The sequence below is a fragment of the Triticum aestivum genome, chromosome 1D (genome assembly GCF_018294505.1).
Source record: "Triticum aestivum cultivar Chinese Spring chromosome 1D, IWGSC CS RefSeq v2.1, whole genome shotgun sequence".
Lineage (NCBI taxonomy): Eukaryota > Viridiplantae > Streptophyta > Magnoliopsida > Poales > Poaceae > Triticum > Triticum aestivum.
Window position 1 is genome coordinate 228,866,736 of NC_057796.1, and position 11,219 is coordinate 228,877,954.

Here is an 11,219-nt window from a genome sequence, read left to right on the forward strand (position 1 = left end):
TGCATCATCTTCTTCTTCTGCACCACCTCACTCGACTGCGCGGGCACTGCCTTGGTGGCATCAGACTCTGCCGGGGGCCGCGCCTTGCTGGCACCAGGCCCTGCCGGGGGAATCTTTGGCTTGCCTTCCACTGGTTCTGCCGCCGTCACTGCCTCCTCGTCGACCTCCCTCTGTGCCACCAGTGCGGCGCTGACCACTTGATTCGTCGCCGCCAGATATAGCAGCAACGGCTCTTGTGGTTTAGGCGCAACCAGTATTGGCGTGGAGGAAAGGTATTTCTTCAGACCCTGCAATGCTGCCTCGGCTTCTGGGGTCCACTCCATTGGGCCCGCCTTCTTCAAGATTTTGAAGAAAGGAAGGGCGCGCTCAGCGGACTTGGAGATGAATCGGCTCATGGCGGCAACGCAGCCGGTGAGCCGACGCACATCTTTGATCCGCTTGGGCGCCTCAATCTGCTCAATAGCCTTGATCTTGTCTGGGTTTGCCTCGATCCCGCGCTGCGACACAAAGAACCCGAGAAGCTTGCCGGATGGAACGCCGAAGACACACTTCTCAGGGTTCAGCTTGAGGTTGATCTTGCGCAGGTTGGCAAATGTCTCTTCCAGATCTTGCACAAGAGTTGGCCCGTCCTTGGTTTTGACCACTATGTCATCCATGTATGCCTCCATATTTCTATGGAGCTGAGGTTCAAAACCAATTTGGACTGCTCTTGCGAACGTTGAGCCAGCACTCTTCAACCCGAAAGGCATCCGTAAAAAGCAATACGTACCACATGGGGTGATGAATGCTGTCTTCTCTTCATCCTCTCTTGTCATGAAGATCTGGTGGTAGCCTGAGTAGGCGTCGAGGAATGATAACAGATCACACCCGGCTGTGGAGTCAACAATCTGGTCGATGCGCGGCAACGGGAAGGGGTCCTTAGGACAAGCCTTATTGATATCTGTGTAATCAATACACAGCCTCCACTTCCCATTCGCCTTGCGCACCACTACCGGATTGGCCAACCACGTCGGGTGGAGCACTCCTCTCACCAAACCTGCCGCTTCCAACTTCCTGATCTCCTCTGTGATGAACTCCTGCCTCTCCAGAGCCTGCTTTCTGACCTTCTGCTTGACGGGCCGCGCGTGGGGGCAGACAGCTAGGTGGTGCTCAATCACCTCCCTGGGAACACCGGGGATGTCGGATGCTTGCCACGCAAACACGTCGACATTCGCCCGCGGGAAGGTGACGAGCGCGCCTTCCTATTTGCTGTCGAGGGTGGAGCCTATGGTGAAGGCCCCTCCCGTGCCATCCTCCCTGACGGGCACCCTCTTGGTCTGCGGTGGCTCGGCTCTGGATCTCTTGCTCTTGTCGGTACAGCTCTCTGGCACGTCCTCAACGGTAGCACAACACTCTGAGGAGGTGCGCTTGCCGGAGTGGGTGCAAGACGTCTTGCCGGGCTTCTTCTTCCCTCCCGGGCCTTCAACGGCAGGAGTAGGTGCCTTGACGGCAGCTGCTGCAACTGCTTCCCGGTAGAGTTGGTCGGCGTAGATCAGCGAGTCCTTGTCGGAGGGGACGGAGATGATGGTCAACGGCCCGGGCTTCTTTAGCATGTTGTAGGCGTAGTGTGATGCCGCCATCAACTTGGCTAGTGCCGGGCGGCCGAGGATCCCGTTGTAGGGCAAGGGGATCTCGGCCACGTCGAAGACGATCCTCTCCGTCCTGTAGTTCAACTCTCCCCCAAAGTCATAGGCAGTGTGACCTTTCCCTTCGGCTGGCTCCTCCCCGGATTGACCCCTTGAAATGTGCCCGTTTCCTCGAGGTCTCCATCAGGGATTTGCAACCTTTTGATCACGACAGGCGAGATCAGGTTCAGGCCGGCCCCGCCGTCAACCAACATCTTGTTCACCCTGAGGTTGCGTATCGTTGGTGAGACCAACAATGGAAAACACCCGACCGCGGCAGTGCGGTCAGGGTGGTCCTCAACGTCAAAGATGAGGGGCGTGCTGGACCACTTCAGCGGCTTCTGAGCATCGAACGACGGCTTTGCTGCCGTAATCTCACGCGCCCACTGCTTGAGCTGGCGGTGAGAGGTATGCAGCGAGGCACCGCCATCGATGCACATGGCCTCCGTAGCCTTCTGGAACCCTTGCTCACCGGACTTGTCGTCCTCGTCGTGATCATCATCTTCTTGTTTCTTGTCGCGGCCCCGGGCGGGCCTCTCTTGCTGGTTGTCCTTGCCGGGGCGGCCTCCTTGGCCGCCACGCTTCTTGCCGGATCCCTCGGCACCATCCAGGTCCTTCTCCTTGTCCTGCCTCTCGTACTCAGCTTTTTGCTTCTCAGCAAGTAGCTCGACTTGTCGGCAGTTCTGCAGGTCGTGGCCCTTGGTGCGATGGATCTTGCAATATTGCTTGGTGGAGCTTCCTGGCTTGTCGGTAGCCGCCAAGGCCCGGCAGGCGGCGCACCCGGCAATCTCCTTGCCGGGGGTGTCTGCCTTGACCTTCTTGGCAGCGCCGGTGTCGTCAGATCCTTCAATGGCGAGTACGGCCTTTCCTTTGCGTTCCCTGTTGCGACGCCGGCCCTTCTTCGTCGGGGTGGCGGCGTCTTCGTCGGTAGAGTCGGTTTCCGCACCAGTGTGTTCGCCGGGGTACTTCCTTCCCTCTTTAGCCCGGGCGCACCTATCGGCCAGAACGTAGAGCTCGGCCACATCCTTATCCTTGGTCATCGCCAGCTCTTCGCGCATCTTGCGGTTGCGCACGTTCTGATGGAATGCGCTGATCACAGCGGCGGGATGAACGTCGGGGATGTTGTACTGCACCCGGCTGAATCTCTGGATGTACTTGCGCAGGGTTTCCCCTTCCTTCTGGGGAATGATATGCAGATCACTGGCCTGGCCATGAGCTTGGTGGCCTCCTGTGAAGGCGCCAACGAACTCATGGCACAGATCCGACCAAGAAGAAATGGGATCCGCCGGCAAGTGCATCAACCAGGACATAACATTGGGCTTCAGTGCCAGCGGGAAATAGTTGGCCAGCACCTTGCCGTCGCGAGCTCCAGCAGCCTGCATTGCGATGGTGTAGATGTTGAGGAACTCGGACGGATGGGTCTTGCCAGTGTACTTCTCGCCGACGTCGGGCTTGAACATGCGGTGGGACGACCACTGGAACTGTCGCAGCTCACGGGTGAAGGCCGGATAGCCCACCTCGTAAGGTAGGCCGCTGGAGCACCCCGGTGCTGGGTGATCCATAGCGGGTCCCGCCCGCTTGTCCGACTGGTGGCGTGTATTGCGCCGGCGCGCGATGGTGGTCCGAGCATCTTCGTGAGCTCGTTCTCGAAGAACTTGGCGCTGGTCGCGGCAGGTCCGCGGGTCGGACGACGCTATAGAGATGTTATCACAAGCGTCGTCACAATGGGCAGACGCCCGCGGCGGCTGGCGAGGAGGAGGAGAGTGCACCATGGCCGCAGCTCCCCCGGTCCTCCCAGCGCCAGCACGTGGTGGCTCGGTGGAGCGCCGACCCGAGGGCCCCGCTGGTCGTGGATCGTCTTTGTTGGCGACGACGACGAGGCTCCGGATGGTGGACCTCCACTCGTCGAGCTTCTCTGCAGCAGGAGGGAAGTCGAGGAGCAGCTGCGCGCGTGCCAAAGCTTCTGCTGGCGTGGGCGGCGGCGATAGCTGCGTGGATCGCGACGCACTTCGACTTCTAACTATGTTAGAAGGAGCTCCGTTACGACCCAGCGGCTGCGTGCAATTTTCGCCAGCGCTTCGGCGGGCATGCTGAACCCCTTCATCCCGCGGATGACGCACAGGGCTCTTCCCATGGCGGTGCCTAGGGTCACCAGCGTGGTGACGCTGCTCGGCGCGCACACCATGGGAAGAGCGCGCAGTGGTCGCCGGTGTGGGCGTCTTTGAGGTCGCTGCGCCGCCCGGAGGTGGCACAACGACACCCCTGGAGGGCCCCGCACCGCCTGTAGGGGACCCAGCTCCGTCTTTGGATCTGGTGACGTGCGGCCGGTCATCTGGGGTGTGAGCGACGCTGCTCGCAAGGCTCTGACTGCCAGGGCGATGCTGGTGCTCGCAGACCGCGGCCCGGGTCCTGTCCGCGACCGTTCCACTGCTCGTGCGCACCGGCACGGGCCATTCGGCTCCTAACGAGCCAATCGCCGTGGCCGCCTTCTTCTTGGGAGCCATGGCGACGAAGAACCGCTAGGCTAACTACTAGACCAGATTCTCACAATTGCGCCCCCTACCTGGCGCGCCAGAGATGTCGGTGTGGAACGACACCTATGGGATCACAAGAATCCCTACTACGGTTGCCGGGGCACAGGGTTGTGAGAAGAGCAGGATCAGTAGCCAGCACAAGAATCGTTTGCCCAGGTTCGGGCCGCAAGGATGCGTAAAACCCTAGTCCTGCTTTGGTGGGTGTATTTTAGAGAGTTCTTGAGCTCTCGAACTAGCTGTGGTGAGTGCGTGGTTGGAAAGAGCCGAATCCTTCTCCAGGATGCCATGGGCCTCCTTTTATAGTCGGAAGGGGCTGCCACAGTGGCATACAGGAGGTGGAAAGGCGTACAGTGCCCTGAGCTTATCGCTAGTATTACAGGACAAGACGCATTTAATGCACCGCTGAGGTGTCCCCTAGCTTTATCGGGGACGGGGGTGGGGCCCGTCCCGTCCGTCGCCGCTCCTCCTTGCTTCGGCACGCGCCCTGGCCAGCGATGCGTGCGGCGCCATGTAGGCAGGCAGGCAGCTGAGGTGGCGCGGTAGTAGGGTCTTCACGAAGATCTGCATGCCGGCACGCAAGCGCTTAATGAGTTGGCCTGGGAGCTGCATGTTGCCACGCAGGTGCCCGCCCAGCTGGTTGGGCTGGCAGCTGCATGTGAACAGCGGTGGAAGCTTGTTTGGCGATGGCCTGGTGGTGGCCCTTCCGGCGTCCTTGGCGAGGGCCTTACCGGGTGGCCCGGCAAGGGTCTTGCCGTGTGGCACGGCAAGGGTCTTGCCGTGGCACGCTGTCGTCCCCGGCAAGGGCCTTGCCGGGGGTCTGGTGGCCTTTCTCGGCAAGGATCTTGCCGAGGATCGTCGTCTTCTAATCCTCATCTGATCTTGAGTATGTCTTCACAAAGATCTGCATGCCACCACAGAGGTGCCTCCCGAGCCCTGGCCCCACGTGGATGATGGTGTTGGGGGCCGTGGGCTGAAGTGTGGCTCGCTCTGTTGGTGTAGGGCGAGCTGCCCCGGCAAGGGTCTTGTCGGGGCTGCTGAGGCTGCCCCGGAAGGGTCTTGCTGGGGGAACCTCCTTCGTCCCTCTGCTCTTTGTGGTCTTGGCCTTGGGGTTGCTCTGGTTATCTTGGGCTTCGGTCTTACCTTGGCTCACCTCCCTTGCTCTGCTTGGTGTGACCGTGGGCGCGGCTCCGACTGCCCGTGCATAGATATAGGGGTACCAAAATGCACCCCTCTTTTTGTACACCGACAAAACGACGTCGCTCGGGGATCCTGAAGTGACGACCCCTGGGTGTCGGGTGAGCCTCCCTAAGGAGGCGGCCGGAAGGCTGACACCGTCCTATGCTCCTGAGGTGGAAGCCCCCGAGGCCCGGGGGAGCCATCGCGAGGCGGAGGCTGAAAGGTCGATGTAGCCCAACACTCCTGAGGTTGTCTCCTCTGGGGCCACACCAGCCGCCCCTGGCACTGGTGATCGCACCCGGAGCTTCGGGCAGCTTCGCCTGAACTTCGAAGCCCTCCGCAAGAGGAAGGGGTCTCCGAGGTGAAGTGATGACGCATACTGGCCATTGAAGCAGAGGAAGTACATTGCCATAGACGAGTGAGTACCTTATCTTCATAATTTCCTGAGTGTTGCATCTCCTCCTGACCGCAACTCTTTGGGGTCCCTTCGGCTGGAGCGGTGAAGTCTCCTGAGAAGCGACCTCCACCCGCTCCGAACTCTCTGCTGGCCCTGAGTACCCCCTGCCGGACTGCTGCATGTGGCACCGGGCCTGGCGAGAAGGTGGACATGCCGACGAGGCGTCCTGACCTTGCGCTCTAGTTGTCCCTCCTTCGCGGTCCTGCCTAGGGTGCGGAAGGTGTGCCGAGGGCCCCTCCACTGGTCATCGCTCGCAGCTGGGCAGCCTCGGCCTTGGCCTCGTCCTCGCGCAATGAGACCCCGCCCCGCAGGGCCTCCGCCGAGGCCCAGAAGGCAGCGGGGAAGGCGCCAGCCTCCGGCCCCCTGCTAGGAGGAGGCGAGTCACCTCGAGCTTCCTCAATGATCCCTGGTGCGGAGGACGGACCCGGTCACGTGTTTGAGCTTGCGCACGGGCGCGGCGCTGTCCGTCACGAGCTCTTTCGGGAGGCGATGGGTGCGCTGACCGGCTCGGGGAAGAGCTTGTGGACGTTGACACCCGCCTTGAGATAGAGGGCCTCCGGCTGGCGGACGAATGGCATCAATTGAAGGGGGCCATCAACCTCGGGCATCTCCAACGCGAGCGCGCTAGCGCAAAAGCCAAGGCATCCCTTGCGACCTCGCGCGAAGCCAGCGCCCGGGCCTTGGAAGAGGCCAGGGAGGCCGATCGTCGCCGCGAGGTCGCCGAGGAGCGCGAATGAGAGCTACAGGCCCTGAACGCTGCCTTGGAGCAGATGGTCAAGGCGCACAGGACCGTCTTGGCGTCGATGAGGGGGGCGCCTTCCAAAGAGAAGGAGATCTTGAAGCACGAGGAGGCGCTGCTGCTGGAGGCCTCGGAGTGCAGCCTCGAGCTTGAACGGTTGGAGACGAAGGAGCGCCAGGTGGCCCTGGCTGAGGACGTCGTTGACGCGCGCGAAGCCATGATCCGGGAGGAGGTCGACCGTAGGGTGGCGAAGGCTCGCGCGGATCTTGCCAATGAGCACGACCTGAAGTTGAAGCTCCTGGAGGCCAAAGCTGAGGGCAGGACCACCGCCCTCACGTCAAGGCTAGACAAGGCGGAGCAGCACGAGAGGACCGCCGCGGCGGCCCTGACCTCTGCCTAGGCCGACCTGACCTCCGCTCGTGCAGAACTGCTCTCGCTCCAGCAGTAGGTTGATGCCGCCACGTCCCTCGCGCAGCAGAACATGGAAGAGGCATGTCGTCGGCAGACATTGCAGCTCGAACATGCTCCCATTCTCCAGGCCCCCAGGGTGAGGACCAACCGGGCCCTGGGCGCCATCTGCGAAGAGCGCGCCCCTCATCCCCAAGCGGAAGACTATGCCAGCCATCTCCGCTTCTTCACCGAAGTTGTGACACGCCTGGAGGACCGGGCCACGAGGGCTCACGATCTTGTTGAGGAAAGGAGCTGAGGCCTCCTCGGGTGCACGTTCTCCCACGTCTTCAGTCATCTCCAGAACCTCGACCCCAACTTCGACTTTGACGCCGCTATCGCCCCAGTGCCTGGGGCTATTCGGGACAACCTGGCGCGCTGGGTGGACGATAATGTGGACGCCCTGGTCAGGGCGTTCGCCTCCGAGGACGACGCAGAGGTGGTCGTGGCGGACGAAGACGGCGCGGTTGATGACGGTGAAGGCGACGCCAGCAACAGTGCCAGCAGCGCGTACAAGAGCGACCAGGACGATGCTGCGAGCGACATGTCCAATTGAGCCCACATTCCTTCGCTTGAACCTACACGCAAAGACTTGGGCATGGCTCGCCAAGGCGTAAGAGCATTTTGGAGGGGGAGCCCCTCGTGTAAGTGAATTATCATTTTATTTTTTTAGGCCGGACTCAAAACGCACTGCCGCGAGCCCCCGAGCCCCCAGCAGGCTTGCTGTTGTAACTTACCTCGATCCAAGCGGGCCTTGAGCTAGCTTTGTGGTTGCCGATGTGCTTTTCTCCTGAGGGTAGCCCTCTGAGGGCTCAGGAGGTTTTAAATTTCCCGAGGAGTCTGCTGATCCGCTCGAGAGGGCCTCGCGAGGAGAGAATGCTAGACTATGGCAGGGTGTGCGCGTTGTGGTCCTGGGGGGTTCGCCTCCGCCCGTGCTTGCCCGAGTGCGGTTGACGCGCGCATACCATGCCCAGCCCCCAGCTCGCGAGGCGCTCGCAAGGGGTGGGGTAGCAGGCGCGAGCCCGAAATAAGGCACGTCATCAAAACGCAAGAAATCCAAACGAACAAGTAAGACTTCCCCCATGTTGCAACTAAAATTGGACTCCAAGTTCAGCTCAAAAGGAGGCGAATCGGGCTACAGAAAAAGGGATGAAAGCAAATGGCCGCGTCCGGCACCTAGCTAGTCTTCTGGTCTTCCCACCAGCGCGGAGCTAAGTGCTTTCACTGGCTGAGAGCATAGTCATTGGGGGACAGTGTCGACGGCCAGAGCGGAGCATGGTGCTTCCACTAGGACGTGGGCGGGAGCCCCCGAGGCCCGAGGGCGGCACTCCGGAGAATCTGGGGCGTGTACAACCCCACTCATTATTACGTGAGAGTGTCACGAGCGGAGACCTTCACAGGCGCGAGCCTTACTTCATATCGCCAGGCGAGGGCCCTGCCCTGCGCCACTCCCGACCACTATTGGGGCGTCCGGAAACCAGGACGAGACCAAGGGGCAAGGGGGACGCTAGTGCCACCCTCGGCGACCACAGGCCCTCTGCTGGGGGGAGGCTCACCGGCGCTTCCCCCGGCAGAGGACCTGCCTCCGTGCAGCTCCTTGCTCCGTGCAGCACGATGGAGGGCCTGGCTCCGGGCCTCTCCCGCGTAGCCCCCAGAGCACTACTCCCACCGGGGGCAGGGCCACCGCCCTGGGGTCTCCAACTGCTACTGCAGCCTGGTTCTCCTATAGTTCAGGGTTAGCATAAGCTTGCTCCTGTGATACTGGATGTACCCCGCAGTCGTTGTCGCTGAAGGGGTCGGCGAAGCCCCCGATCAACTCATGGAAGGCCCGCGTCTCGGGCGTTCCACCCACCCATCCTGGCTCGGGGAACGGGTCGGGGTCTTCCCCCGGCAGGTACTCCAGGTTCACCATGCGGGGCACGTAGGCGTCTACGGTTGCCCCGCCTAAACCGTTGCCCAGGTGCCCTGTGTCTTGAGCCGCCAGTCGTGGCACTTGGCCCTGGTGGCCGCTGGGTGGCATCCCAACGCGTCCTCGTGTCAGACTGCCATCACTTGTCCATCCTGGTGGCGGCACTGTCGAGGCAGGACGGCTTGCGCCAAGGCCTGCGTTGGTGTCACTGGGTCCCCCTGACGCCCCAGGGGGCGCGTGAGCTCGCTGAGGTCTCGCGCGTGCTTCCGCGACAACCTGAGGCGTGGTCAAGGAGCAGAAAGGCGGCGTACCTCTGCAGGCAGCGTCCAGCAGTTCGGCGACACGCTCCGGTAGTGCATCGAGGCTGCTCTCTTCCAACCTACATCGCAGCAGCTCCCGCGCCATGATGAGTGTGGCCCGCATGTTCGCCTACTCCCGTCGGGTGTGCGGTGCCATTGCTGCAGCGTAGCCTGTAGATCGGGTCGTGGTGCGCATGCGCCGCGGCGTGAGGGCGAAGGGCGTCGGCCCGCATTGCCCGCTCCTGGGGGCGTTGGGCGGTGCACGGGCCGCCTGGAGTGCGGAGTTGAGGTCTTCTTGGGTGGTCAGCGGCGCCCCGGCGGGCTAGGCAGCCCAGTGGTCGGCGTGGGTCGTCGGATCGTCAGACATCAGAACCACGGGGTGATGGAAGGTCGACCCGTGGAGGAGAAAACTTCGGCGCACCCCCTACCTGGTGCGCTAAATGTCGGATTCTGGGTTCCGGCAAACCCTTGTGAGGTTCGAACTCTGGGGTGTGCACGAAGGACTCTCTCTCCCTAGTTCGCTCGCTCAACGATCTCACGGCCTAGCTCGACCGACCCAAGGAACACGAGATGCGGAGGTTTATACTGGTTCTGGCCACTGTGTGGTGTAATACCCTACTCCAGTGTGGTGGTGGTGGATTGCCTCAAGGGCTAAGGATGAACTAGTATATTGGATGAAGTGCCTACTGAGGAGAGGTGTTCTTGAGCTCGATGAGCTGGTGAGATGGCCTTGGTGGAATGGATCCATTCCAAGATGTGATGCCTCCTACTGTGGTGGCTAGTCCTATTTATAGAGGCCCTGGTCCTCTTCCCAAATGTTAGGCGGGATGGGATCCCACAACGGCCAAGTTTGAAGGGGGACAGCTAGTACAAGCTATCCTAACAAAAGGTGGTCTTGGGCTGCCAAAGGCTCTGGTGGTGTCACTCCTGTGGGCTCCGTGGTGACCTCCGTCCTGCCGTCCTGCTGGTCTTGGTCTTGTCGCACCGATATGGAAACCTTTGCCTGATGCCTTGGGATTCCTCGCCTGCGCTTGCCTCTTTAGCACCAAAGAAGAAACTGGTACACTGCGCCCGCTGGCGTCCGCCTGGCCCTGGTCGTCATGGCTCACGTCATGTGAACCTTGCGAGGTTCCCTCTTGCATAGATATCTCCGCTCCTTAGGAGCCAGCCTAGTGAGGCCGCCCCGAGGGAGGTATTGGCGTTGTCCGCCTCACGAGGCTTGGCCCCTCGCGAGGGTCTCGAGTTTTGTTGTCGAAGCTGGGTCGTACCGGGCCGTTGGTGGAGCCACGCCATGGGCGCTAGGCAGGCAAGTCCGGGTACCCCCGTTCCCAGGACGCCGACAGTTGGGCCTCCTTCTGTATAGAGTGTCATCGACAAACTGATACATACCGGCCCTCCGGGCTACTCTTTCAGCCTCATCCTGATCACTGGGAAGCTCTCCGGTTTGGAGGAAGTGGACTATGTGCCTTGCCCAAGTGGGAGCCTGGGGCTCGGTAACTGTCGGCGTTCTGGGAACGGGGGTCCCCAGACTTGCCTGCCTGCGGCCCGCGGCGTGGCTTCGCTAGCGGGCCTGAACGGCCCATCTTCACCAACAAAGCATTCAAGACCCTCGCGAGGGGCCAAGCCTCGCGAGGCGGACGGCGCGAGACCTCCTCGGGAGCGGCCTCACTTGGCTACCTCGCGAGGAGCAGAGATATCAAGGCGGGGCAAACCTCACGAGGCTCTCGTGACATGAGCCATGACGATCGGCACCAGGCGGGCGCCAGGCAGGCGCCAGGCAGGCGCCAGCGTGCACAGCGTCCTTGTTTCCTCTTTGGTGCTAAGGAGGCAAGCGCAGGCACGGAGTACCGAGGCATCAGGCAAAGGTTGCCATATCGGTGCAACGAGACCAAGACTAGCATGACGGCAAGACGGAGGTCACCATGGAGCCCAGGACGGCGTCACTGCCAGAGCCTTTTGTAGGCAAAGACCGCTTTTTTCAAGGATAGCTTGTA